The 26,533-nt window shown below is 37.5% G+C and overlaps 1 long non-coding RNA gene across 1 annotated transcript in view; it reads right to left on the minus strand.

Annotated features, from left to right (window-relative positions):
* Positions 1-10,313: 10,313 nt before the first annotated feature.
* The window catches only part of LOC125326769, a 111,344-nt gene continuing 95,124 nt past the window's right edge, over positions 10,314-26,533 (minus strand). The window contains exon 5 of the long non-coding RNA XR_007203990.1: positions 10,314-10,963. This is a non-coding gene — a long non-coding RNA (uncharacterized LOC125326769). The remainder of the gene's footprint in view (positions 10,964-26,533) is intronic.

The raw sequence follows: 26,533 nt of genomic DNA on the forward strand, positions 1-26,533 counted from the left end.
CTCCCCTTGCTTCTTCTGTTTTGCAGTGCACAGAGAAGTGGGTGCCTGTAGGTCGTTGGTGAATTGTACATTCTCTACTGCAGTGTGTACCATCCGAGGTTATCCTGAGAGTTATTAGAATACTTTTGAGGAGGGATTTTGGGAGGTGGCAGCTTAAATATGCTTAACTTGAACAAAGGGTCAGATTTAAAGGGCAAAAGGTGACTTAAGGCAAGCACTAATAGCTCCTGAAGTCTGCATAAAATTTTGGAAAAAATTTAGATTTATTTGGCCACCTGTGTCACTGCTGTGAATTCTTCAGCTTTTTAAATGGCCTCCTTTCCCAAGAAGAACACAGCTGCAGAGGAGTCTTGCATAAGCTGTTCTTGCTCCCTTTTACTTCAACCACTATTTTCCTCAATGCTAGGCTGTGCCAGCCAGTCCACAGCACTTTGCTCCTGGGCTAACAGGACAGACCCCATTCTTCAATTCCCTGCCCACTCTTATAATCCAGTTCTTTTAAAAACAGTGTAACTGAACAATGCTTGATGGAAAATAACAAAGGAATTTTCAGATAGACATGTGATAGGCAGATAAACATCTAATGACTTCCAAGAAAATAGATGTTTTGTCAGTTTAAAGCCCCCTTGCTGCTCTCATGGCTGCCTTTTAAAGTATTGCTTCTTAAATTGAATTTCAGGACACACAAGCAGTTTCTAAAGATCAGTGATAAATCATAAACAGTGACAGTTTGAAGAAAGCTTTCTTTCTTTCTTAAGAAACATAGCAGTATTCACAACTGATCTGTTATTGCTTAGTATGTTCAGAGTCTGGCCTCTTAAAGACTTAGTAGTGAAGTTTTCCTTATAAACCTATACTTAGGGACCTTGAAAAGGCTTATAAATGGAAAGCCTTGCAGAGCTGTGCTGAGGTAGTTGGGTGTCCTCACTGTGCAGATGGGTCATCTGCGGCAGAGAGATAATAAATGACCTTCTCTGTTTCATATGACAATTCTGTTTGCCAATTTACAGTCTTTCCTCATTCCAGATTTCAGTATTTCTTTCAATTTTTAACATTCCAGTTTTATGGATGAGAGATGTTAAGTGCTCAGTGGAACGTGAATCTTGGAAAACTCTGTATCAGTCCAACAAAAAGCCCAATGTTACTTTTAAATGTTCTGATTTACATAATGTGCAACTATTCAGCACTGATCTGAAGTTAGAGGAATAAAGCAAAGTAAATTAAGTTCTTCTTTTGTGGTTGTTTTGGGGTTTTTTTGCATGCCTGAACTTGATACGAGAGATTAACCATTCTCACTGGGAATTGCAAAGGATATGAATTTTAACAAGTAGATTTCTGAAGGCTTTTCAAAACAAAGCACGAAGTCAGTTTCTTTGTCCCAAAACACAGAGGAGCTCATTCATTGCAATGTTACTCTGTTCTGTGGCATGTAATTTCTTTGAATGGAAACACAGTGTAGAATAGCCCTGTGGTATTATTTTTTTAAAATCATTGGTAGAATTAGTATAATTTGAATGATTTCTTTTTGTCTTACATTACCACTTCCTTTTCTATGCAATTAGGTTTTGTCTTGTTTTATGGAATGCTTTATTTGCTTTATATACTTGGGTTCATTAATGAGTAATAAATTCAAAATAAAATGTAAATTATGTGGATATTAAAAACAGAATGCATTTTTATCATTGGCATGCATCCAGCTGCCACCAAGCCAGGAAAATTAATACAATATCAATAATAAAAACATATTTAATAACCAAGAACCCAACAGTTTTTTGCAGTTCTTTATAGAAGAGAAATCCCAATTTTATTTTTAAATTAATAATTAATGCACATTTCCTCCAGAAATAAAGGAATAATAAAAAATCCTATGTATATTGAAAGAAGAAATATTTCTAATTATACATGGCTTTAAAGAGTCGGCAAATGCATTTTTTAGAAAATACTATTTGAAAGTTATTAGTCCTGATGAAAAACAAGCTGGCTTTAACAATCCCATGAAAATCTAGATCTGTTGGAAGAAAAATAAATCACTTAAGCAGAGTGTGAGCTACTGCCCTTAGGTGAATCTGTAAGTGTTCAGAGAGAAGTTCAGAGGAGGAAGCTGAAGAGGATAGAATTGTATGGATTAAGGAAGGAAAGTTCCCTTTGACAGGAGCAGCCTCTGTGCACAGGGGCCAATGAGAAGCCCACCACCCTGGGTGATGGATACAGCAAAGCTGTAGTAAACCATATGATGGGGAAAAATCCCACACCAGGAGGGTGATCTAACTCTAATGTCTTTTTATTTTTTTTTTTTCCAAAACTGCATGACGCTCGCAGAAAGGTAATTAAGTCAAAAACAACAGGGAACTTATAGCAAGCAATATGTGGAAAAATGAATATTTAGAATAGCATGGGATGTGTTTGCTGTGGATGTAAAACTGGCTGCTCAGGCAAAGCTTTTAACAAGCGCTTGTGCCCATTAAATCATATAATGATTTACCTCCAGTGGGTTAGGTCAAATGGTATCTTTCCAGAAAAACTTAAAAGCCAGATGATACACGTCAGGCTGTAGCACTGTTGAGAATGGGATGAGGGTGTTGTTTTTCAGAAAGCTGCTGGATTTTTTGCCTTTGAAATACACTGTCTGGTGTTGCAATTCCTCATTAAAGCTGGCTGCTGCAGGAGAGTTCCCTGCATTTACTTAGAGGCTCATGGGGTTTCTTCTGATATTTTTGGCTGGAAAGGACAACAAATATAACAAATATGCCCAAATCACACTAACATTTTCTGACCCAGGGAGGTGAAAGATACCAAAATTGTACTACAGTTGCATTCATCTTCATGAGGCTGGTTGCATGCAATCAAAGTATTCTGTATTGCAGGAAAGATAGCGTTTCTTGACCTAGGAGATATTTAAGGGTTTAACCCTCTACCATTTTCCTGACTGATAACTGCTTGTTGGATGCCTATCAGATCAGAAAAATATGCTAATGTACACTGTTGTGGGCTATTATCTTCATATCTGTGGTATTATCCTGCAGCTTAGCAGGCACTGTGATGCAGGCTGTCAGATCATTTGGCACACCTAATTCCCACTGAAATCATAAAAAAAAAAAGACCTTTCATCCAAGTTCCTCAGCAGAAAGGATTCCTTGTGAAAACAGTTGGTACTAAACAAGGTCTTGTAGTATACAACACTTCACGATTGATCATGGCCTCGAACCAGATTTTTATGGGAGCTTGCATTTATCCAACCTTAGAAACTACCAGGATTGCTGCCAGCTGCTGAGCAGGGTTAAAATGAACACCAGGATTTAGAACTGAAATACTCATCTAATCCAACTTGATTTTTGTGTAGGCTTTAGGGCCTGATCCAGAACTCCCAGTTCACATTGGTAGAATTTGATTCACATCTGTTACCAGGGGAGGAACAATGTAAATTTTGAAATGTTTTTCTCCTTCTTTCTGTCCTCTCCCCCTGCACTTAAAGTTTTGCCCCTATTGGGTTATTGATCTACTGTATGACTGCTGGACCATTAACAAACCCTGGCTGTCTCAGAGCTAATGAGCAGGGAGGGCTTAGAAGGAGAAGTGAAGTAATGAAGATCACATTAATGAAATCCATCTCCAAAGCTGTTACAGACTTCAACCAGAATGTGAATAATGGAACGTCAGGACTCTGGAGTGCAAGAATCTGTAAAAAATTGCAATATTTCTGTTTTGTTTGGGATGTACCATTACATTCTTAATTGCTCTTTCTGAATACATAGTTAAGGAAGCATTTTTTTGTTTTGTTTGCATTAAGGAATAGCCTATATAATTACTCACAAACTCTTATTGTGAATGGGTTGTTTTGCTTTTTTTTGCTTCTAAACCATGTGGTCTTTTCCTAGATTGTCAGCAAATATTGGAAAATACTGAATTTCACTCAATCTCTAGTATGTAGGTGGAGATTCTTTTTGGTTTTCTTTTTAAATTCCTCCAAATTGAAGCAGATAAGATCATGGTTTAATGTGATAACCCTAATATGCAGCTTAGGTTCTACATTTAAATACTAAATATGTATAAAATTGTTTTTGAAATCATTAATGTCTTCAAATTGCATCAGTTGAATATGTAGGTGACTATGATATCCAGCAGAATACATCATCTATTGAAATATCTTGATAAATTACTAGAGCCTGTCAGCTGAGGATGGATGGCATAATTAAAGCCAACATTTAATTGGGAAAACTCTGAACATCTACACACAAAACAAACATAACCCTAGGTCATCAATATTTTGTTCCCTTACCCGTGGACTATTTCTGTTATTGCTGAAGCCAGATGAAAAATAATTTTGAAAAAGTTTCTGAAGAAAAGACCAGTACTTCTTAAGTCCACTTTTAAACCTCTTTGAATCTCTTGAAGCTGTGTGGGGCATAGAGGGGAGCAAGATTGGTGGGGACATCTCATGAACTTAAGTGTCACTCAGAGCAGGTGGCAGCTGAGCAGGGTTTGGTGGATGACATTTCCAGACACAAGCGCTTCCAGGAACATTTGGGCTGAATGGACCAAACTGGTGCTGCTGTACCTGTTAATATTGCACATGTCAGTACTCTGATAAATAAGTGCAGGTAGATGTAAATTGAGAATCCATTGGTTAAAAAGCAGGATCTTAATCCAGATGAGTTATTTTAAATAGGTCTTTTGAAAACATTTGACTTAACATAGAAGTTTTCTAACATATCGAAGCTTTGTGGTTTCTATGTGGGTATATGAAGCCATGATGAACTTGGTGGCCAAGACATTAGTATACTATTCTAACATCTTTCTGTTAGGGCTATCTGGCCAGCTACAATTGAAAATAACAGAGATGATCTAAATTTAGTTAGAGCTGTAGAAACTTGATGCTCCAGTAAAATGTCATTCTCTCTCACACAGACTGCCTCTCAATTTAAAATACAGAAAACATTTGCTGACAGGAGGTGGAAGCCAGCTCTGTGTTAAAGATATAATTTGGAAAATAGAAACACATGCATTTTGAAGTATCAGATGCATTCATTCCCAGTGGGCTTTATAGCTGGTTTTCTTCTCTCCTCTGCTTTTTTCAGCCTACAAGAATTTAGAGCTAGGTACAGTGAAAGGCATTTTCCTGGTAGATTCCAGACTATGCTGTAGTTGCTTGCTATCTCAGCAGCCATCAACCCAAGGTTTGTACTCTAATTGAATGATACATGAGCTTTCTTTTGGTCCATTTATTATTTCCAAGTTATCTCTCCTGCACTTTTCAAGTTTTATTTTCATTACATCTCCCTAACAGGGCACCAATATAGGGTTTCACAACAGAATTTTCCTAAAATATTTTGGAGCAGGTGCAGAAAGACTGCTCACACAGTTGTCAGGTTCAAGAATTATATTTGAAATCAATGAAAAGTGTGATTTGAAACAAGGCTTTATTCGCTTTGAATTTCTGGAGGAATAATAAATATTACTTGTATTCAGACTACAGTAAGAATCTGGTATTAATGTTTAACTCAGGTTCTAGTAGGGGAAGGGTTTAGCATAAGCCATACCACAATAAACAGTATTTCTTTAATAGAATACATAGATTTTCTGAAATAGGCTCTGGAACTGGTAAAATTCAAATGGCTATATCAGAATGACATCAGTTAGAAATGTGTCTGTCTGGTTTGTGTTTTTGGCAGAGAGAGGGAAGCAGAGGGAAGAAACAAGCAGTTTGTTTGTTTATTCAATCAAGCAGTTTGAGTGCTTTCAGGAGAGTTTTGAATGGCAGCCAGCATTTTGCAAATTATTATTATTATTATTATTCCAACATTAGTTACTTCTGAAGTGAGTGCTACCCTGTCAGTATTATACAAAATGTACACTGTTTTATTTCAGACCACAACAGTGCACTGCTTGAGAATGTAATCTCTTGAGAGATGTGTTTGCCTTGAGAGTAAAGCTGCATATAGCTACAACATTTATTTTATACCATAAGTGTTTGCGTGTCTGTGTGCTGTGCAAAATAGCTTTTCATATTAAAATGACAGATTTGACCCTCTATGTTTATGCCATAAACAAAACAAGTCTGATAGGAACAGAAGTTGTCTAGTCAAACCCAAGACAGCTTCTGTAGCTTAACTTATGGTCAGAGCATTGTTGCATATCCTGTAACGAGGATGTTTTCTTATTTTGGTTACAGACTAGTGGCATAAAAGGAAAGGACAGAGGAACAGGAAGACACTCTAGGATGCTGAGAGAGATATTTTAATTTTTTGGTTTTTTAAAACACATTCTGCTTGGCTGTGGCTATCTGTAGAAGTGGACAGCAGCTCCTGGGGTCCACATGTCAGTCCTGTTAAGCCATGTTGACATGAGGACCATAAAAGCCATGAAGGAGAGAACTGGAAATGGTAAGAGGCTTGAAAGGAATAGAGGGAAAGAAAAGAAACAAAATAAATAAAAAAAGGACACTAAAGAATTGCAGAGAAGCATTATATGGAATATCTACTGTTTTTACATAATGTTTAGTGGGGACTTCCCATGGAAAATGTGTAGCAAAGCCATGGTATTAAGTGAATCCAGTGATGGGCAAAGTAAATTAGTAGCTCCTCTCTTAAACATTGTAGCTACTTGCCTTGGGCAAGTACCTGGATGATTTGGGAAGAAATAGAGATGATATGTGAATCTGAAAGTAAAAAAGGAATATTCAATGCCAGAATGAAGTGTACTTTATGTTAAATGTCTGTAAAGGATATGAAATACAGGACAGTTGGCAGCTGAATAATGTAACAGAGCAGGAAGTACTGAAATAGCACACATTTCAGAGTCATAAATATGACTGAGATATGCTTAAAGTACCTTTTATAACACTTGTCTGTCTCTTTTTTTTTCTTGACAAAACATTATTCCTTTTGAAGAGGTGAAAATGTTTGTGAGAAAGTTCCATTTCCCTCAAGAATATAACTTTACAAGCACACAGAATCTCTCTTGTTTCTAGGAGGTTTTTCCCTTTCCTATTATGAGAATCAAGCTGACTGGGAGTAGGAAAAAAATTTAAAAATACAAAAGCAATGGAAATTTTGTGTTTACTCAAAATCCTCCTGGGAAAAATATGCATGAAATTAAAGTTTTGGTTTAGTTAAAGAATTCTGGTTTGTTTTCAAATTTGAACTAGGTTGTTTCAGTCATTCTTTGTGTAATTTTTTTAGCTTCCTTGTCAAGGAAATAAAAGGTGATGACATTTTCTTTTGTTATGCCATATAATATGCCTGTTGCAAAACATATGTTAGTGTTCTTGGAGGAAAAACTCAGAAGTAAGGAACAATTATATCTTTAATTACCCATGTAGGCCAGAGTACCCATGCAGTACCAAAAAGAATCTCTGAAGTTAGAAAGATCAAGAGAGACACATGTCTATGCAGATATGTATATAAATTTGCATTTATGAATTAGTAGATTTTTAGATGTTAAGTATTAGGCTGTGATTCTGCATTCAGTTACATTTTCCAGCTGCTTGGAGGAATCATCACTTTTTTATGCAGTGGTAGTTCATGGGAGCATGAGTCATGGACCATGGTCAGACTGTGCTGGTGGAAAAAAAAAGATGACTCGAGCATTGTTCTTACATTTTAAAATTATTTACGCACATTGGCAAGTTTTTTAGAGAGCTGGAAATGTAATGTGATAATTTCTGGGATCAGTTTGCTGGAAATGAAGCCACACAGGCAGATTGCTGTGTCTTTGTAGCCTTTGACTGAAAAGGACTGAACTCAGCACGTGTAAGCACTGGCAAGGGTGTAGCTTTTCAGCGAGAACGAAAAACATCTAGTCTGACTGATACTGAGATTATTGTTAATCTTCTTATGAATGAATATTTGGAGATGCTTACAGCATAAGAAAGGGAGAATTGCTTCCTAGAACAGTGAAACTGAAGAACTTCTCAATGGAGACAGGCTTGTTTGTGGAATTTAAATTAGGATGCAAACCTACTTTTAAATATTCTGAGCTGTCTGACTGCAGTAAGAGCCTGCAACGCCAAGTGGATGGAGATGATGTTGTGACAGGAGGGGCTGAATTGGCCACACAGTCTCTAAATAACAAAGGTATGCTCTAATTTTTCAGTGCCTTCAGTGCTCTGCTTTCACTCAGCATCACAAAGAGTTTCTTCCAATGCAAACACTGGTTCCAGAGTTAAAAAGCAAGGGGGTCAACAGGCAACCTCAATATTTTCCTAAATGAGAAAATAAAGAGGTTCAGTAGCAGAAATCGCTGAAAAAATAGCAGGAAAGCTTTGGCAGTGCTGGCTGAACTGTAAACTGTTTAGAGAGGTTGGTAAAAATGGAATAAGAAGATGTGAAAAGGGTTTAAGTATTTATAATGACAACTGCTTTTCCCAAGCTACATTCCCAGCAGCACAGCAGTGGCCTCTGTTTCTAGAAGATAAGTGTGTGGGGGATGAGGGTGAGCAGCAGCACAGAGGCAGCCAGCTGGCCAGGATAGGGTTTTCCCTCATGGAGACAGTGACCCAGCATCATCTGTGGGAGAATAAGCTTCTCCATCTGTCTTGTCCACCCAGAACCATGTGGCAGCTCAGAGGGAATAGCAGTTGTTCCTCTTGCGACTGTGGTGGCACCCAAAGCTGTTGGCTTGCCACTGCTACCTGTGATCCCATTGTTTTAGTGCAAGGCTGACAGTTTTCATCATTAATGTTTTACTAATAGAACTGAAAAATTTTCATCTAGAAATGACTGATATGCCAAGAGATATCTGTAAAAGTGGGGTTTCTATTGTCTACCTGGGCTTTTCAGGGTGCCTGATCCACTCAAACCTGACCTCGTCCTGTTTGAAGAGCTGGCTTGAAAGGGGCTCTCCATCAAAAATTGTTAGACAATGGTGTGCTCAGTTTTCAGAACTGTTCCTCTTCCACCTGTGAGGTCTCTTCTCTGTACACATAAGTTTATAACAGACCTATCACCCCAGATCCAACACCTATATCCTCTAATTGCCAGAAGACAATTCCTCCTCCCCCACTATTTCTTGAAAGGCTAAAGGAAGAGTCTTGGTGTTTGGTAATGAAGCACATGGTAGATGCTTCTCTTTATTGCCTGCAGAAGGAGTTCAAGGACTGAGGGTTGCAAAGACTGATAGATATGGTATAAACACAGATGACAGGCAAGGAGAAAGCATCACTTACAAAGCGTTGTGCTTTTTTCACAACGTTTGTCACTAAATGCAAGAAAGTTCATATTATTTATTATCTTCCCTCCTCCCTTTTTTTTATTCTCCTTCTGAGGGGAAACAAACTGTGATCTGATTATTTTCAGAAGCTGTTGCTTTGAAAAGGATGCTAAGAAGTCCCATAGGCTGCATTCTCCTAGCAAGGGAGTTGTGTGTGCTAGGTGAAAGCCTGACACTAAAATCAAGGATTATTTCATTTTCTTAGAGTTTAAAAAGTATTTTTCTGGAAGTTGACAGACTCAAAATGAAATAAATTAGTTACCTCTGGCAGTCTTGCAGTTCACCTTGGACGCATATGTGCCCTCAGAAGTGTTTACCATTCTCTCTCCTTCCCTTTCTCCCTCCCTCCAGAGCTCCTTTCCAGCCTTCCTTTGTTGCTGACTTCAGACCTTGCAGTTCACCAGGCTTGTTCCCTTTCAAGGACACTCCGACTGAATAAAGATATTGGGCAATGTTCCTATAGGGTAAACATTTTTGTCTGGCTTCTTAGAAAGAGCAAAACTCATAAGAAATATGTGGAAGTAATAGTTAAATTCAGAGAAAGCTGATCTAATTTATAGGGACTGAAATGTTTAAATGTTGGAGGGGAAACAATGAAACATAGTAGATATCCTGCCAGAAGCACATTACTTTGCCATCTCTGGTACCCAGGTGCAGATGCCCATTTCCAAGCTCCTGACCATTAGAGACTCAATCACCAGAGTGGTGAGAGAGTGAGTCTGCAGTCAGTGGAGGTACACCTGCAACACTGACAAAACTATCCTGCCAGCCAATGCAGGAAACTGCTTGGATGTTTTCATAAAAATAAACCTTTTCCAGATATCTCCTTAAAAACTGGCTTGGAGAAACTAAACCAGTAAGCACGGGGAAAAAACAGTACTTGGAAATTTAATGAAATAAAAAAATAATAATAAAAAAAGAAATGTTCTTCTCCAGTATGTTCTAGTTCAGCAAAAGCTGAGATATTCTTCTGTTTTGCTCAAGTACAGAGGCAGTATAGAAATCATGCTAAAGATTGTGTGTGAGGAGGAAAGACCATTAAGAGACAGGCTTCTATTTTATTTTTATTTCTCAAGGGTTTTTTATTTGTTTGTTTGTTTATTTATTTTACGTAAGACTCCCAGCTGAGGATCCTTGAGGAGAAAGGGCTCACCAACTATGTTTATGTATCCTGGCTTGCTTATCCTGCTTGGCTTTCAAATTTTTTTATGGAAAATGGACTTGTTAAAAAAACATAGCTCAAATTGCCTTTAGCAATTAAGTTTCTTATCATTGACATAATTGATTCTATGTTTAATGGTGATGATCCTGATGGAGGAAGATGTGGATGGCTCTGCATTTTGTGGCAGAAGGGAAGAGTGCAGGTGATTACTCCCTAGTTCACTTGATTTTTACACGATGATTTACAAGGTATGTAAATGAGCAGACAACCACAGAAGGTACATTTAATGGCATCTTAATGCATCATGGAATTTACGACAGGGCATGAATAGCTTGTGCACTCAACTGTTGAAAGCAGATGCTGCTATAATTCTACTTAATACTTAGAAGAAAAGTTAAGCATATTGTTTTCTGTACAAATGTTTATGAAACATTAATAAGAACAACATGCACCATTCAATGCTGAACATATAATGGGAAATCCTATCTTATAAATATTTACAAGTGTGAAATTTTGGTTCACTCTGTATGTTGGTTTCAAGTAGCACTTTGGTGATTCTCCACTGTTTTTTCCCACCCTAGTCACACTGGTACCCTAAAGAGAAAGGAAGAATGGGAACAAGTCATTCACATAAATATCTAATATGAAAACTGATTTCAGTTAGGAAAAGGCTTACACTTGCTTTTGTAGTAGAACAGTATTCATCAGTTTGAAACCAAGACTTTTTACTTCTAAATGCAAGTTTTTGGCTTCAGTTATGGGAGGAATTAGTGAGCTTCATTGAATCTGCTGACATGTATATAGACATTCCAGATTGTTTTGTGATGGTGCAGTTTTCTACAGGTAATTGAAATGTTTGAATTAGTTGTTGTCTATTAATGATTGAGGGTTTTTCAAGGGGTAAGTATATTAAAAACAAAACTCTTTGTCCCTTTTTCTGTATAAATTTTATTTACTGATTGCAAAGATTATAATCTTTCTTTGCCTTTTCACTAGAATGACGAAGCTTTCAGTCAGTCAGGTTATTTGCATTAGGGTGACAGCCTTTGAATCCACACCTCTCTGACATTTTTGACAACGATACCTAGCAGCAAGTAAAATGTTATGATAAATTGTTCAGTCTAAAAGGGAGATTCAAACTTTAATTCTCCCAATTTTAAGTCTTTCTCAATTGCTAAATATACCTTACTGCTTATGATCTGGTATTTCTAAATATCTTGAAATTGAGAGAAAATATTAAGCTTCTGATAGAAATTGCAGCCACAACTCTATATTAAGAACTTACTATTAGAAAACTTCTAGTCTAAATCTTAACTTCTTAAAAACATCGAAGTGGATCAGTGGAGTTTGAAATAACAGAAGTTATGGTATTTATGGACTTCGAATGAATTACAACAAAGAAATCTGAGTATTAAATGTATATTTTACTACAAAGCCTCTGAGAGACATTTTCAATTATTCTTTAGACACTTGGGCAAGGTGAAAAGTCAAGTGGAGCTTCTTGCACAAAGATCTGCTGGGATCCATTTTAAGCATTATAAATTTTGATGATTTGAACTGTTTGAAAGCTGGGCTTTTCTCTCCTTGGAAATGTCTGAATTTATGGTGGAAAATCAAACCTTAATTTTTTGGTATTAATCTTCAGTATTTGTATTTGGTATTGCTGTCTTGGTATGTCAGAGGATTCTTATTTTTGTGCCTCATGACTTCATTTATCTGTATCATTTATGCCCCCCAATTTAGATGTTTCAGAAGATATTGCTGTCTTTCCTTAGAGGACTGAAGACATGGGGTAATTTGTCTGTAACTGCTGTGAAACGCTGCAGTCGCATGTCTAAATCAAAATATTTTTTATTTCCCAGATATTTTTTGATGGCAAATGTGTAAAGCAGACACTTGAATTTAGTTGAACTGGCATTTTCTTGTGAAGCATCTTGTTTTTATGGAAAGTATATAGGTGCTGCTGCTGGCAACATCCCTGCCAAGCTCCTGGTTGGAAAGTGGAAAGCTCAGACTACGTAACTAGTGTTAGTAAATAATTTTCTTTTTTTGTGTGAAGGATTAACCCAGGAAGGAAATGAAGCCCAGGTTGTCTTTCTGGCAGAGTCAAGGTGAAACTACAAACATACAGAGTTTTCCCTTTCTATGTAGTTCTACTTGGAAGTCATAACTCAGCACTAAGATATATGGATCTCTGCCTTTAAATATAGTTTCCTTAGGGCATATACACAGTTTTGGCAAAAGTGAATACTGACTTAATGATAATTTATAATGAAATTGTATTTCAGAATGGACAGGCTTTTGCACTTTTAATTGTAATTTATAACTCTGTGTGTCGCAGATTTTTCAAAAGGTAAAATTAGGCCCATTTCAAACACACAGAGAGGAAACTCTTAAAAAAAAAAAAGCATCTGGCTAATATTTTATACAATTGTCCAAACAGTATTTCTTGACTAGTTTCTTCACTGATTTAATGTTATATTATTTGTTTGACACAAGGAGTGTGAAGGTACCCTAAACACAAATAATTCCATGTTAGTGACAAAACAGTGTATAACAGAAATTAGGATTTAACACTCCCAGTTCATTCGAGAGATTAGGGAAATGGTCCTAAGAGGTTTTCCTCTTTGCTTGAAGAGATTTCATTCTCTGATTTCATGAAGCCCAGCTCTGATATGAGGTGCTTTTGAACCACTTTTTGAATCACTCTACCTCTGACAAAATCTGCCTGCCTTCCTGCCTTCCTTCCTGCCTCCCTCCCTCCTCTTTTACCTCTTTCTTGTCTTGTCTCCTGGATGGGGATGGAAGGAGGGACAAGGCAATGTGGGTAGTTAGTTTACTGTAGTCATAATAATCTGAGAGCTCAATTAAATTTAATTAAATAAGTTTAATGACCAAAATGTTAATGCTGTACCAGTTTATTATTAAGTTCAAGAGTTAATGGGATTATTTTTTCTAATTAATTCTGTAAGCCTTTGGTCTGCTTGAATATGTGGTCAATGGGGCAAATAATCTTGATTACAAAACCCCCTTGAAAATGAAAAATATCTACCAGTATTTGTGGACACTGAGCTGAGTTTCAGTAGTGTTTTTGTAAGTAGGATCTGACTTATTCCCACAATGAATTTGAATGATCCAGCAAGGATGAGAAAAGCATTGTCTGAGTCCTGGCTGCATCACATGCCCTTTATGGGGGTTGTGTGTGTGTGTGTGTAATAAGAGAAATTCAATTACTTGGTGAGGTAGTCAGTTTACCATTACATAGAGTCCAAAACTAAGAACTCCACGTTACGAGAAAGGAATAATAAAGCCCAAAGCAACATTCACTCTCAAATAATTATTGTTCTCATTAACTCTTATTGAATTCTGCAAATGGTATTAACATGCTGATATGGTAATGCTGTGAAAATATTCCATTAGTGGGATATACCTGCTAAGAAAATTAACACATTCTTGCTGCTAGGTAGACCATTATAATTTCTGTAATTTTCTGTTAAATTCTTAAAAAAAAAAAAGGTGCAATTAAATATTAAAATTGTATTAATTATTTAACAAGGAATAATTTTAAAAGGTCCACATTTTCTATAGCACTGTGCGTGCTTTATTGTAGTTGACTTGCCTGGTTAAAAGCAGGCTGCATCTCTTGGTTTAGAAGATATTTGGAAATCAAACCTCTGTGAGAGTCCCAACAGACAGAAATACTGAGAGAGAGAGAGAGATGTTCAGAGTGTTCTATCACACTCCTCACAGTATTTTCACATGAGGTCTCCAAGGACCACAGGAGGAGGGCAACACTGAACCAGGAAGGGACAGGAGAGGTACCTGGCAGACAGCTCACCCTATAAACAGAAATAAAAACAAAAAGCTTCCGCATCTCTGATGGCTCTGGGTTGGATTTGGTTCTGGTCATTCAGCTTCTGTGTTCTTCTGTCTCATCAATGCCACTAAAGTACATCTCACCCTTCTGACTCTCTTATTTGCCTGCTACCACTGTCATTTTTCTTTCACTATTATACTTTTTACCTTTTCTTTTCTACAGGTGCACATTATAGAGGGTGAGCAGCAACTGACTCAAACCACTTTTCTTATATGTGGTGTATATGCTGGTTTAGAACTGGTTTATTTGAAAAGTCATAATGTAAGCAACACAGCCTGGTAGTGTGGTGTTCAGCTTGTTCATTCTCAAATGGTTGTATTAGTCTAGGCTGCACTAGTGTCTTAGTCCTTCCCAAGAAGAAACCAAATGGCTTGTAATGGCTATTTTGCCAGTTTGTTTTTAGATAAGCATCTAAGCGTTAGGAAAATTATCTAATATTTAGCTAGGTCTAGGAGCCTTTTCCTTGCCTTTCAAATACTTTCAGAAGCCAGAAAATATATACTTTAATCAGGATGCCCTTCTTCATCCCCAAGGTCTTAAAGGGACTACAGGTTTCCTCTTGTCTGCCATGAAGAGTTGAGTATAATCTCATGATATGTTAGAGCTACAAAATTGGGTTAGAAATCTTCACAGAACAGGCTGCAAGCTTTTTATAAATCTGAAGCTTTTCTGTTTCTGTTCAGATAAAGAAAGCTTATGTGGCAACAACCCCTGAGGTAAAATGATACAGCTTTGACTTCCAAAGCTATGCTTTAAACTGTAGCGTTTAGATTCAAAAGGTTCTGGATTTATGGTGTTTCTGTAGCCCTAACCCAAACCAGAAAGTTGTGCATTTGGTCATGCACATACCCTGACAGAACACTGGAGACAGGAAAATTCTTCAACCCATGTTGTATCTGCAGAAAACTTTCTGATCCAGGTGGATCTTGTTTACGGCAAGATTTTAACGAGTTATTTATCACATTGCATTTGACTTTTAATCATAATGCAAGTGGACTGAAAAAAAAGTGAAGTATGAAAATATGTTTGGAATGTGGATATGCTTCTAACAGGCAAAATTTAACTCTTATCAACCTCGGGAACAGAACTTTGGATCACCTTGGTCTCTTGGTTGAAATGAGGTGGGGTTTCTTTGGTTGGTTGGTTTTTTGCTTTTGTTTTGTTTTGGGTTTTTTTACTTTTTTTGTTGTTTTTCTCATCTTAATATTGGTATGTCAGAATCTTTGTATTGAGAGCACTACATTATTTTCAAGTAACCCAGCAAGAGTCATTTGGCAGATTGAAGTTTCTATCGGGCTCCTCTCTATTCACTGCTTTCTGTAACTGGTAGAAAAAATGAATCAAGTAGTTACTTCTGTGGATTTTTATTTCTAATTTTCAGAAGATTTATGGATACCTTGAATAGAATTTACTAACATTTCTCAAGTTTCAGTTATAATATATGATAATATTCAAGTAAGATGTGCATTGTAAGGTTGGAGAATAATTTTAGAAAGAAAGGAAAAAGAGGAGAAGGTTCTTTTACTCTTGTATTCTTTTACTCTTTTATTTGCAGCACCAAAGTGCTAGCATATTCTCTTTCAGCTATTCCAAGTCAGATCCAAATACTTAGGATGATGACTGAATCCAAACTCTTCCAAGGGCTATGAATTTTAGTGCAAATGTGAAATATATATAATGGACTTGGCTCCAAGGGAGCTGTAAAAATCTCTTTTATGAGACAAAGCTGGTGTCGATCTGTCTTTGACTATAATTTCAATAGCAGACTACAGTCTACTGGCTTCAGTCAAATAGTTGTCTTATATCTGGGGAAGCAAGAGCATATTGTCAGCTTGAGGGAAGAGGTTTTAGCTGTTTGCTTGCCATTAGGAGGAGATATATAGCTAAACCAGAAGCACCTCCAGTTTAAATGAACTTCCGAAGATAATCTCAGAATATTGGAAATGTGTCTCTTTTTTCAGATGCCTTTCTCTGATCAGTTGGTATTTCCATTTGTAACGTCATGCATGGAAGCAGGAAGTTGGCCATGCCATTTGTAAGGAAACAGCTAGATAACAAATGTCCAGCTTTCATCTATCTTTGGAAAAATCCTCAGAGCATAAAAAATGGCTTTGGCAGATAAAAGTAAGAGCCAGTGCATGAAATTTTAAACCAAAGGGGACCTATGAGATCATCCGGTTTGATTATCTGCAGGATACAGTCCAGAAAAACTCATCTAGTTATTGGGATTTTTGAAAGGGTTTTGCAATAAAGATAGAAAGTGATTTTAGAAACAATACAGATTTGACTGCATCTAGGTAAACACACATGCTACCTGCTAAAGGTCATACAACATAACAGCAAAAGGTACTTCTGGGGCTGAGTGGGTCACTTTTGCTTCTTTCAGGTAGCCAGTTATGTTTTTCATGCAGCTAACTTGACTCCCTCTAAAAAGTATTGGGGGTTTTTTGCTAAAGATTGTCTTACAGAAAGATATTGGATCTTGGTCTGAATTTATCATTTTGTCATCACTTCCTCTGGTAATTTGTTGCATGCTTGATCTTCTCTCCTTAGAAGCCTTTGCATAATTTCCAGTAGGGTACTGGCATGGGGGTAGGAATGGGAATGATGCTAATTTTGGTTTGAATCTGCTCCCCTCAATTAAGGGTAAATAAGACAAAGAAGGACAATGCCTCCAATCTATTGGATAATCCTGGTCTGTAACTACTGAAACATGTGCGAAAAAGACTTTTATTCCTGGTTTAACATCTGAGTAATTTTTATTTTTTTGTGTGTAGCAACACTTAGAGCAGGGTCTTGAATCAAGGAGCCTCCAAATTAAGGTTTAATTCAGGCTAAATAGTCCTATGCAGTCTTGCACGCTGTCTTAAAATTCAATTTTATTTTACATATATATATATGTAAATATATATCTACATATGATAGATATGCACAAACACACACATATGTGTTTTGCAAAGAAAAGTTTAGTAGTTGCACAAAGAGAAGGTGGCTGCATCCTTTCTAGCCTCCCACGAAATGATAAATAGCCATTGGGGAAGCCACAAGTACTCTGGCACCTGTAAAGTTTCAATATAAAAGCCAAAAATGTCTAGGATTATAGAGGTCTAGGTGATACTTGACAGTTGAATTTGAAAAGCAGCTTTGTTATTAGAGCATCACAGTGCGCCAGAATTAGTTTGGATTTAGGCAGCCATGTCCTTTATGTAGCTGTAAACTCTGGATTAATTTATAGAGCTCTGGGTGGGGAATTAAAGTGCAAAATTCATGTGATTCTTAATAATAAGACAGAAGAAGGGATAAGGCATATGGTTCATAGTATACCTATGAGCTAAGAAGCTTTGAGAGAACTCTGAGGCCTTTTTAAAAGTATCTACTGTCACTGTTTATATCTTCAGATGGGATTATTACATGTATGTATGTAGTGAGATTTCTCTATATGCATTTGTGTATAGTTATTTGATATGAACTCACAGATCTGTGCTGTATGCATGAACAGATACAGACAATACCAAGCCAGTACTAAGAAATTGTTTTTCCTAAAAATTGACCCCTACATGTTTCAATTTTAATGCAATGAGGACCTAATTCAAACTTATGCCTGTCAAAGCGAAGATTCTCATTGGCTTAAATTGGCTTTTAATGAGACTCCCAAATGCCTGGGGAAGAAGTTCTTTAATTTGGTAAAGAAATTTCAGCATCAAGACTCACTTAGCCACAGGAATTTTATCTTCATTCTGACTCATTACACTGTTCTGTCATTAATAATCACAGTGCAAAGTTAATTGAATTTGTGGTGGTATTACATGGGTCTGTGTCTAGTCCAAAATGTAAGAGCAAGACTTTTTCTTTTGGTTTGGTTTGGCTCCCATCACAAGTTTCATTGTGCTGTTTGTCAGTGATGAATTGCTATTGCTAAACAGGTGAGCTGTGACACACTGGAAATGAATGTGGGGAGGAGCAATGCACATATCAAATGACATGCTCTGTTATGTAGATTACAGGTGGTAGGTGGTGAGTCCTACAAAATAGATGGGTTGCTTAAAACTGTGCCAGTTCTTCTTTGTAATGCACACCAAGAAGAATCATAAGTAAACCTGGGTGCTCTAAGTTTCCAGGAGATGCTTATGATACTCGCTTTCTCCTAAATTAAGGGAGAAAAATCTGACTGAAAATATCTGAATGTAAAAAATTACTTCCTGCCTTCAGTTAGGTGGAGAGGAGAAGGAAATACATTGTGGTTTTGGCTAGTTTTTTATCCCCATTAGCAAACTGGAAAGTTTTATTCCACACTGTATAAACAATCTGAAACAATTTCACACAAAGCAGGTTTTACAGATATAAGTAATCTAAAACTGTGTGTCTAAATACTTATATGTATGTGGGGGCATGTGCACATGTATATATCATTGAATTGGTGACCTTTTAAAAAGCAGAATCTTTAAAAACATTCTGAAGAGATTATGCAAGTCTTTATGTCAGTAGGAAAATAGTAGTCTCTTTAAGAGAAATCCGCTTTGTCTCTTTTACTATTATTTTTTCCACAGTGTATTTGCTTTTATTTACTTAAAAGTTGACCTTCTGGAGAGCTTCATGCGATGTGCATCTCACTAATTTGTGGTTTCAAGAGGGTTGACAGCCCAGAGAGCTCATTTCAGCTTGTTTCAGTTGAACCCTTATAATATCAGACATTCAGTCTTAATTAGTAGGTAACAACAATGAGTAGCTGCCCTCTCAATACAAAGAATAGTGAAAGTTCTGGGAAATAAGAGATAAAACACTTCCAAAAATGAAACAATGTTCGTATATGGTTAGTTAAATTAGCAGCTTGCTCTACCTGCTTGGACGTGTAAACCCCCTGAGTTTTGCAATTTGTATTTATATTTTTCCAGGTCAGTAATAAAATTTCTAAGGCTTTATGCATAAAGCTAATGAAATTAACACACAAAGCATATCTAAAGGCCTTTCAAGCCTGAGTAAAATTGTGCCCGGTGAATGGCCTCTGCTAATGACCTGTGGCTGTCCAACAATTCACACTGGAAGCAGACCTGAGGAAGTGTCAGCATTCCTATGTGAAATGTGCAAAGCATAGCTCATATAATCTTCTTTAGGAAGACACTTCACTATCAAGCCTTCAGTAACACCAAATGCAGTAGCAGACCTGTTCAGCCATTAGTTAGCTAAATTCTGCTGGTTTTTTACTGGTGTAAATTGAAATAACATCAGGATAAAACATATGAGTATTCTTGATTTACAATGAATGAGGTATTTAATGGACAAAAATTATATTTTCAGGAGATAAATTCAGTTAGCAAACATAATGCAAAAGTAATTCAGATATTTCAGTGCTGATTAAACCCATACAGGAAGATGAGTGTTACAGCATGCAGATTGTTCTCTGGCTTCATTCAAATAGTCAAGTGGTCAATAAACAGAGTGGTCTAATTTGGATTCTGCACAAAGTATCAGAGACAACACCAAATTATTTGTTCAGTTGGAGCAGAAAACATTGAAGGCAAATATTGGTATTCTATTTTTCTGGTTTTCCCCTGTATTGCTATGTATCTAAATGAAAAAAATATTACTGAAAATATTTGGTGACTTGTTCCTTCAGAATCTTCTACAGAGGTGGAAAAGTGAGAAATGGTATTTTCCTCATGAAATTATTTTTATCTGGGGAATTTCTGTGAAGAAACTTTTATGTATTTCAGTGTGAAATTTAATAACTGAAAAAAAAAATGTAGTGGTAAATATGAAGTGATTGAATATGTCATAAGTTTTCTTTCCAGCAATTATGACATAGTCCACAGTAATAAAAAATATTCTGAATTGTCACAAAACTTTGTTTCTTGGGTTCTCAGTCAGAAAAATCTACACACTGGAAATGAAGTTCTATGGGGTCTCAGTGTCAGAGCAGGAGAAGGCTGTCTGAATTATGTCTTGAGAATGATGGAAGCTGACTCAGTTCAATTGAATTTTATAATAGAGGAAGCCTAACTAGAGAAGAAAAGCAGGCATCTAGCTGGGAAGCTGGGAACTGAAGTTTTATTTGGCGAGAGGAGAGCTCAAAACAATGACCTTTCTACTTTAAGTCATGCTGCAGTTTTTGATCACTGGGTGGCTGGCTGCCTTTGGCCAGTCCTACCATCCTTCTTACAGGCCTGGATGAAATACTCTGCTATGGATGATCTTTGGTGTGTCAATGGCTTCTGTTTTATGATAAAGTAGGCAAATGAAAAGTTAAAAAAAAAAAAAGGATGAAGAAAAAATAACTTCTCCGGTAGCTGAGGAACTTAATGAAGTTCAACAAAGGCAAATTCAGGGTTCAGCACATCCAGGAAGAACCACCCAGGCTCCAGCACAGATCGGGGGCCAACCTGCTGGAGAGCAGCTCTGAGGAGAAGGACCTGTGGGTCCTGGTGGACAACAAGCTGTCCCTGAGCCAAGAAGGCCACTGGTGTCCTGGGGTGCATGAGGAATAGTGTGGCCAGCAGGTTGAGGCAGGTGATCCTGCCCCTCTACTCTGCTTGGTGGAACAGCATCTGGAGTGCTGTGTCCAGGTCTGGGCTCCTCAGCACAAGAGAGACATGGAGCTCCTTGGGCATGTCCAGCAGAGGCCACAAGGGTGGTGAGGGGACTGGAGCATCTCTCACGGGGAAAGGCTGAGGGAGCTGGGCCTGTTCAGCCTGGAGAAGAGAAGACAGAGGGGATCTTATCAATGCATACAAGGGTGACTGTCAAGGGGATGGGGCCAGACTCTTTTTAGTGGTGCCCAGGACAAGGGACAATGAGCACAAATTGGAACACAGGAAGCTCCATCTGAATATGAGGAAAAGCTTTACTTCAGGGGTGACAGAGCAGTTAAACAGTCTGCCCAGAGAGGTTGTGGAGTCTTCTTCTCTGGAAATATTCAAAACCCACCTGGACACAATCCTGTGCTACCTGCTGTAGTTGAACCTGCTTTAGCAGCAGGTGGGACTAGGTGATCTCCAGAGGCCACTTCCAACCCCAATCATTCTGTGAGACTCTGTGACATGCTCTTGTATGTCATTGTGAGGGAGTGAAATTCAACTCTTACTAAAAACCAGCAGTGACATTAATCTAAAAATCTTATTGATCAATTTACAGATCCAGAAATCAAGATGGGATTTCATATTCTAACCTGAAAATACACAGCATAGCAGAACCTGCTACAAATGATGAGGAAATAATGTTCAGTTCTTCTCTCTGAGAAGCATGTCCTAATTTAACAGCCTGGTGTGCAGCTATTAGTAAACTTCATCCTCATACTTGGATGAAAAAAATGCATGTGTTAAATTTGGTATGGGATTTTAAAAAATGAGTGCTGAAAAAAAAAAAAAGGAAAGAAACTGTTGGTCTGTGAATAGCAAGTAGTGCTGGCATATTGTGGAGGTGATAATATTCTTAGCAGACAGTACTTACCTTTGGTTTTCTGAATAAGCTCTGATACATTGGTATTACCAGGTAAATCCTGCTTAGGCTTGCAGCTGGTTTAAAAACTTTCCCTTTTTCAGTAATCACCTGACAGCTGGGAAGGAATTTGATTCTTTTCTTATATGGAGACCTCACTTACTCCTTGTTTTGTAAGAACTCAGTTGCAGTGCTGGTGAGTTTATGCAGATGAAGTGAGAATTACTGTGTCATATGAGCATGAATGGGGGGAACTTCATGGACTCTGCCATTTCCTCTCCCAAATTAAAGCTTCTTCAGAGGCATTAGGACCTTGGACAAAGGCTCCTGCCTCTGCCCTCTGCAGAAGTGTTCTCTCTTTGTATCATCTCTGCAAGATGGGAGCTGAGAGCACCTTGGGATGCTGGAGCAGCGTGGGAGCTGCTCTGAGGTGCCCTTTTTTGATTGCAGTAACTTCCCAAGCATCAGTAAAAGATGTGAAAAAGTAGCCTGAGCAAATGGTAGTACTTAATGGTGGCAAATTTCTGGTTTTGTTGATAGAGAAGGAAAATACTATTGTTTTCACTTGGTTTTACAGATATTTCTATTTTACAGAACCAATATAAGGAATTGGAGGTTAGACAGGTTAAGTTTCTCTGGAGGGAAAGAAATCATCATTGTATGTATTAAAAAAAGCTGTATGCTTCAGCTGTTTTGGAGGTACATTTTGATGGTGCCCTATGAAACAACTTGAGTGAAGGTCAGGTACAGAGACATCTGAAACAAGCACGGGAATTTGAGATGATAAAAACAATGAGGAGGAAAAAAGCTGGTCCAGTCATGGCAAGACTAAGTTGCATTATTAATGCAGAGACTCTCTGAGTATGAGGTGCCAAATTAAAACTTGTGCTAGTGTAGCCAGCTCCTGTGCTGGCCTGAAGTTTGTCGGATGACACTGCTTAAATTTCACTAGTTTATACTATGGAGAAAAAATAGGATATGTGTGCTAGTGTGTCTAAGTGTGCAGAGTCATCAGTGAATGTGAGGATGTAGTGGAACAGTTGTTTTCTGCCATTTAAAGTATTTTTAGAAGTGCACACGTGGGTTTATCCAAGGAAAATAAATCTCATTTCGTATTCTTTGATTTGGTTCAGATGAGTGAGATTGAGATGTTGATGAAAAATTCCTAGTTTTAGGGTTTTCCACGTACAAATGTGGGGCCCTTTTTTTCCCTTATTTTTTCCCTAGGTTTTTCAGGTTTAAAAAAAAAATCTGTTTCTGTTAGAAAAACCCTTTGAAAGGATAACCACTGTGCTTAGAATTGGTTAACCTTTTCCACAGTGCTGCAGCAGAGAGAGATTGTGTCTTTTGTTTCAAAAGCTCCTCATGAAGGAAGAAAATAAAACCAACCACAAAGCAGAAAAAAGAAGCATGGCACTATTGCTGATTCACAACAGCCACAGCAGCAGCAAAAGCCAAAGGATTTTTGCTAAATCCAGGAAAGAAATCATTTTCCAAGTGATATTGGCTCATTTTTTTTCAGGCTGCTGAGCACAGGTGCCTTTGACAAGGTGCACCATGTCCTTTATTTGACCCTCTCTTGATGTTAGAGAAATCTGCTTGGTTTTCCTTTTTCTCTGAGTTTCTGCTGGCAGTGAAAATAAAAATAAATAATAAAAAGAAAATTGGAAGATTAATTTAAAAAGAAAAAGCAAAGAAGAGCTGAATGAAACCTAATTTCATCTTTTTCAGTTCTCTGGTTTATTTTGAGCTCCTAAAAAAGCCTCCTTCTTTTCAGGATGAGTACATACAATATTATCTTCCTGGTGGTAGTGTAGGAGGAAGTATCCTTTTTAAAAGGACAATCTGTCCTTACTGAAAAGGAAGGTTATAAGCAGAACTGTATATGAATGACTGAACAGGGGGAAAAAAAAGAAAGTAAAATGGCAGATTTTCTTATGATCTTTTTTTCTTGCCTCTGAAACTGTTTACTTATTTCATCTTTAAAGACTGCAGCATTTTGAAAGCCAGGAGCTAATTTGCAATTTTCCCTCTGAATTCTAGTTTCAAGTAAGTTTTCCCTGCCCCGCCCCTTCCATTGAAATGAAGTAATTCTCAAGGTGACAAATTTTACTATATGCAGCCCTACAGCTTCTCTCTGAGTTAATGGATTTTGGGCAAAATGAAAAAAAAATCTGGCATAACAAAGAAATGCTGGTGTATACCAGAATGTTCCATGGAAGGCACTTTCAGTAAAGCTGCTTTGGTTTCTGTACCAGGATTTGTCCTTCCTAGTTGGAGTCATGGATTTGATGTATAGCCACAACCTGTAAATGCTAAATATTTTTCTAATAAAATTTTCAATAAAGAAAAGAGTAAACAGACTGAAAAAACTAGGCTGCAGCCTGAATAAAACTGTATTTTCTTTGACAGATGTCGAAGTTAAGGATACATAGGCAAAAAAAAGCTAGGCTTGGATTGCACAATTTTTCTTCCAAAAGAAAACATTTAAGTGGGAATTGCTATTTTTTCTTATCCATTGGTAAATTACGTGAAAGTTTCATTGTCATTTGCTCCCTTTAGCACCCTTTAGTTTTTTCTATTAGTTAAGACTGCACTGTTGTTAACATTAATTTCCTAATTTGTTTTGCTTTAAGTTACTTATGGAAGTAAGCTTTTCATGAAGTCTGATTTTTCTTCTCAGACGCAGATGTTAGGTAAGGATAAATGAGACAGTGTATATCCCTGCATGAAAACAGTTTGTTTGGCTTTGCAGGCATTACTTAGTGCTTTGTCATGGAAATATGGACAATATTTCAGCTAGACTTTGTTGTCACAGCTTTTTGCTTTGTGTGGGTCTTGGGATGAACATCACTGTTTAATGATTAAAGTGATGTTAACTTTAGTTAAGAAATCCATTCTTTCACCTGGCTGCACACTTGACTTTCCAGTAATATCTGGAGATTTGTTAGCCTCTGTGTGCTTTAATTTTCTCTCTGCTCACTTCTGGCCACTTATATAAATGACAAAAAGTGGGAGAGGGAAGCCCTGAACCAAAGGACTCTGACATTCAATAGAAACAGAGAAGTTGTGGTTCTGATTTCTGAATACTGTAAAGGTTTAGTTTTCATTCCAATATATGATGAAAAAGAAATCAAAAAATCAGAAACTCAGAAACTGTTAAGAGAAACTGTGTGGGGGATGCTAGTGTTGCCCAAACCATTCTAAAGTGATATTCCATGTAGTCAGTAAAAGATTTTATGTACAGATATCTAAAATCAAAATATTATAGTACTGGAATGGAAAGACATATACAGATGGTTGTCAGAAAATAGGAAGATACTGCTGTAGCTGCTATATCTTGCCTTGCAGAGTACCTTTGTGAAGCAAACTGGAAATATAGGATTGACATTGCAGATGAATAATTTCTCATATTTTTCAGAGGGCATACTTCCCTAATAGGGATCATTCACGGAGGTCCTCTTCCTGTCACACTTTTATTTATAATCCCAGATAGTTTAGGGCTGGTTTATAAACAGAAATATGAAGTCTTACAAGACAAGCTTGCAAAACTGTGAACAGTCTTCGTGCTCTCCATATAGGAAGACAACTCTCTTGAATAAGTAGGCACTTTGCTTGCCAACTGTCTTGAATTTTATAAGTATGTTTACAAGGAAAAATTAGCCACTTCTTGCAGTTATGTGAGGGCCAAATTTGAAATGTCATTTTAAAATTCTGGCTAGTGTGATCTGGTTGATAGCATTTCCTGAGGTTTTTTGGCTTGTAATTTTTCATGACGTCTTGCTCAGGAAGCACTTACACGTGCCATCTGCCATATGTTGTACGTGCAAATCAGTTTCTGGATCTCTCATGTTACAAATATCTGGATAACAAAATTATGTGGTGTCCATGTGAATGGGCTGTAGATATCAGCTCGCACTGTACCTGCCTATGTCAGACTAGCCCAAGGGCTCAGGCCATAGGACACAGTGGTGTTGCATCTGTCTTGACCTGTCCCTTTGCACAAGAATCAGTTCAGCTCCTTTCTTCTTTCCCTTGGATCTGAGCTGTTTGTACATGACCATTGGCATGTCTTGGAATGATATCTGGAGGAGCTGTGGACCTCTGAAGTACCATTCTTCTGTATTCTTGCTCCCCACAAATAAAAATTTGCCAAAGGATGTTTGTTAGCTTTCATGTAAAGTGCTGGATTGTAAGGTGGTTTGACTTGGTAGTATTTTATGTGTGTTTTTATACATGTCGTTAAAGGGCAAGGAGCAAGGATATTCCTAACCAGATGAACAGTGGTCCTGCATGGTGTACCATGAAATACCAGTTCAGCAGCATAAAGAGGTCTCCCAGTGCTTCCTGTGAGTGATTTTGGTATAGTTAGACCTCATTATCAATTTTGGGACTTGAGCAGCTGTACTTCAAATTTTCCATCTTCGAGCAGAAAATTTTCTTTATGCATCACACCACCAGTTTTCATCATGACATTGGGATATGTAGGATATTGCTGCCAGTAGGGAGCAATAATTCAGTTAGCTTTTGGTTGGGCTTCTCCACCTCTAAAAATTCATTCATGATTATGCCTCTTGGATATTGTTCTCCAGCCTTTTGATACTACCTGGAATGGCTTTCATGCTCTGTGTCATTCTCTCTGGGATGGCTGCTTGCTTCTTCAGTTCTTTCACAGGCACTTTGCAGCCTGCCCCAGTTCTGGCTGCACAGGTTTCCATCTCAACAACTTTCCTTAATAGATGTTCATATTTGCTAGCCAGGCCAGCACAAGTGAATGCTTTTTGGGTTTTTGTTGCTTTTTCCAACAGGGCAGTTCTTGTTGAGTTTGTGGGCTGAGGGTTCTGCTGAAACACACC

Source organism: Corvus hawaiiensis, chromosome 5 (assembly GCF_020740725.1).
Source record: "Corvus hawaiiensis isolate bCorHaw1 chromosome 5, bCorHaw1.pri.cur, whole genome shotgun sequence".
Classification (NCBI taxonomy): domain Eukaryota; kingdom Metazoa; phylum Chordata; class Aves; order Passeriformes; family Corvidae; genus Corvus; species Corvus hawaiiensis.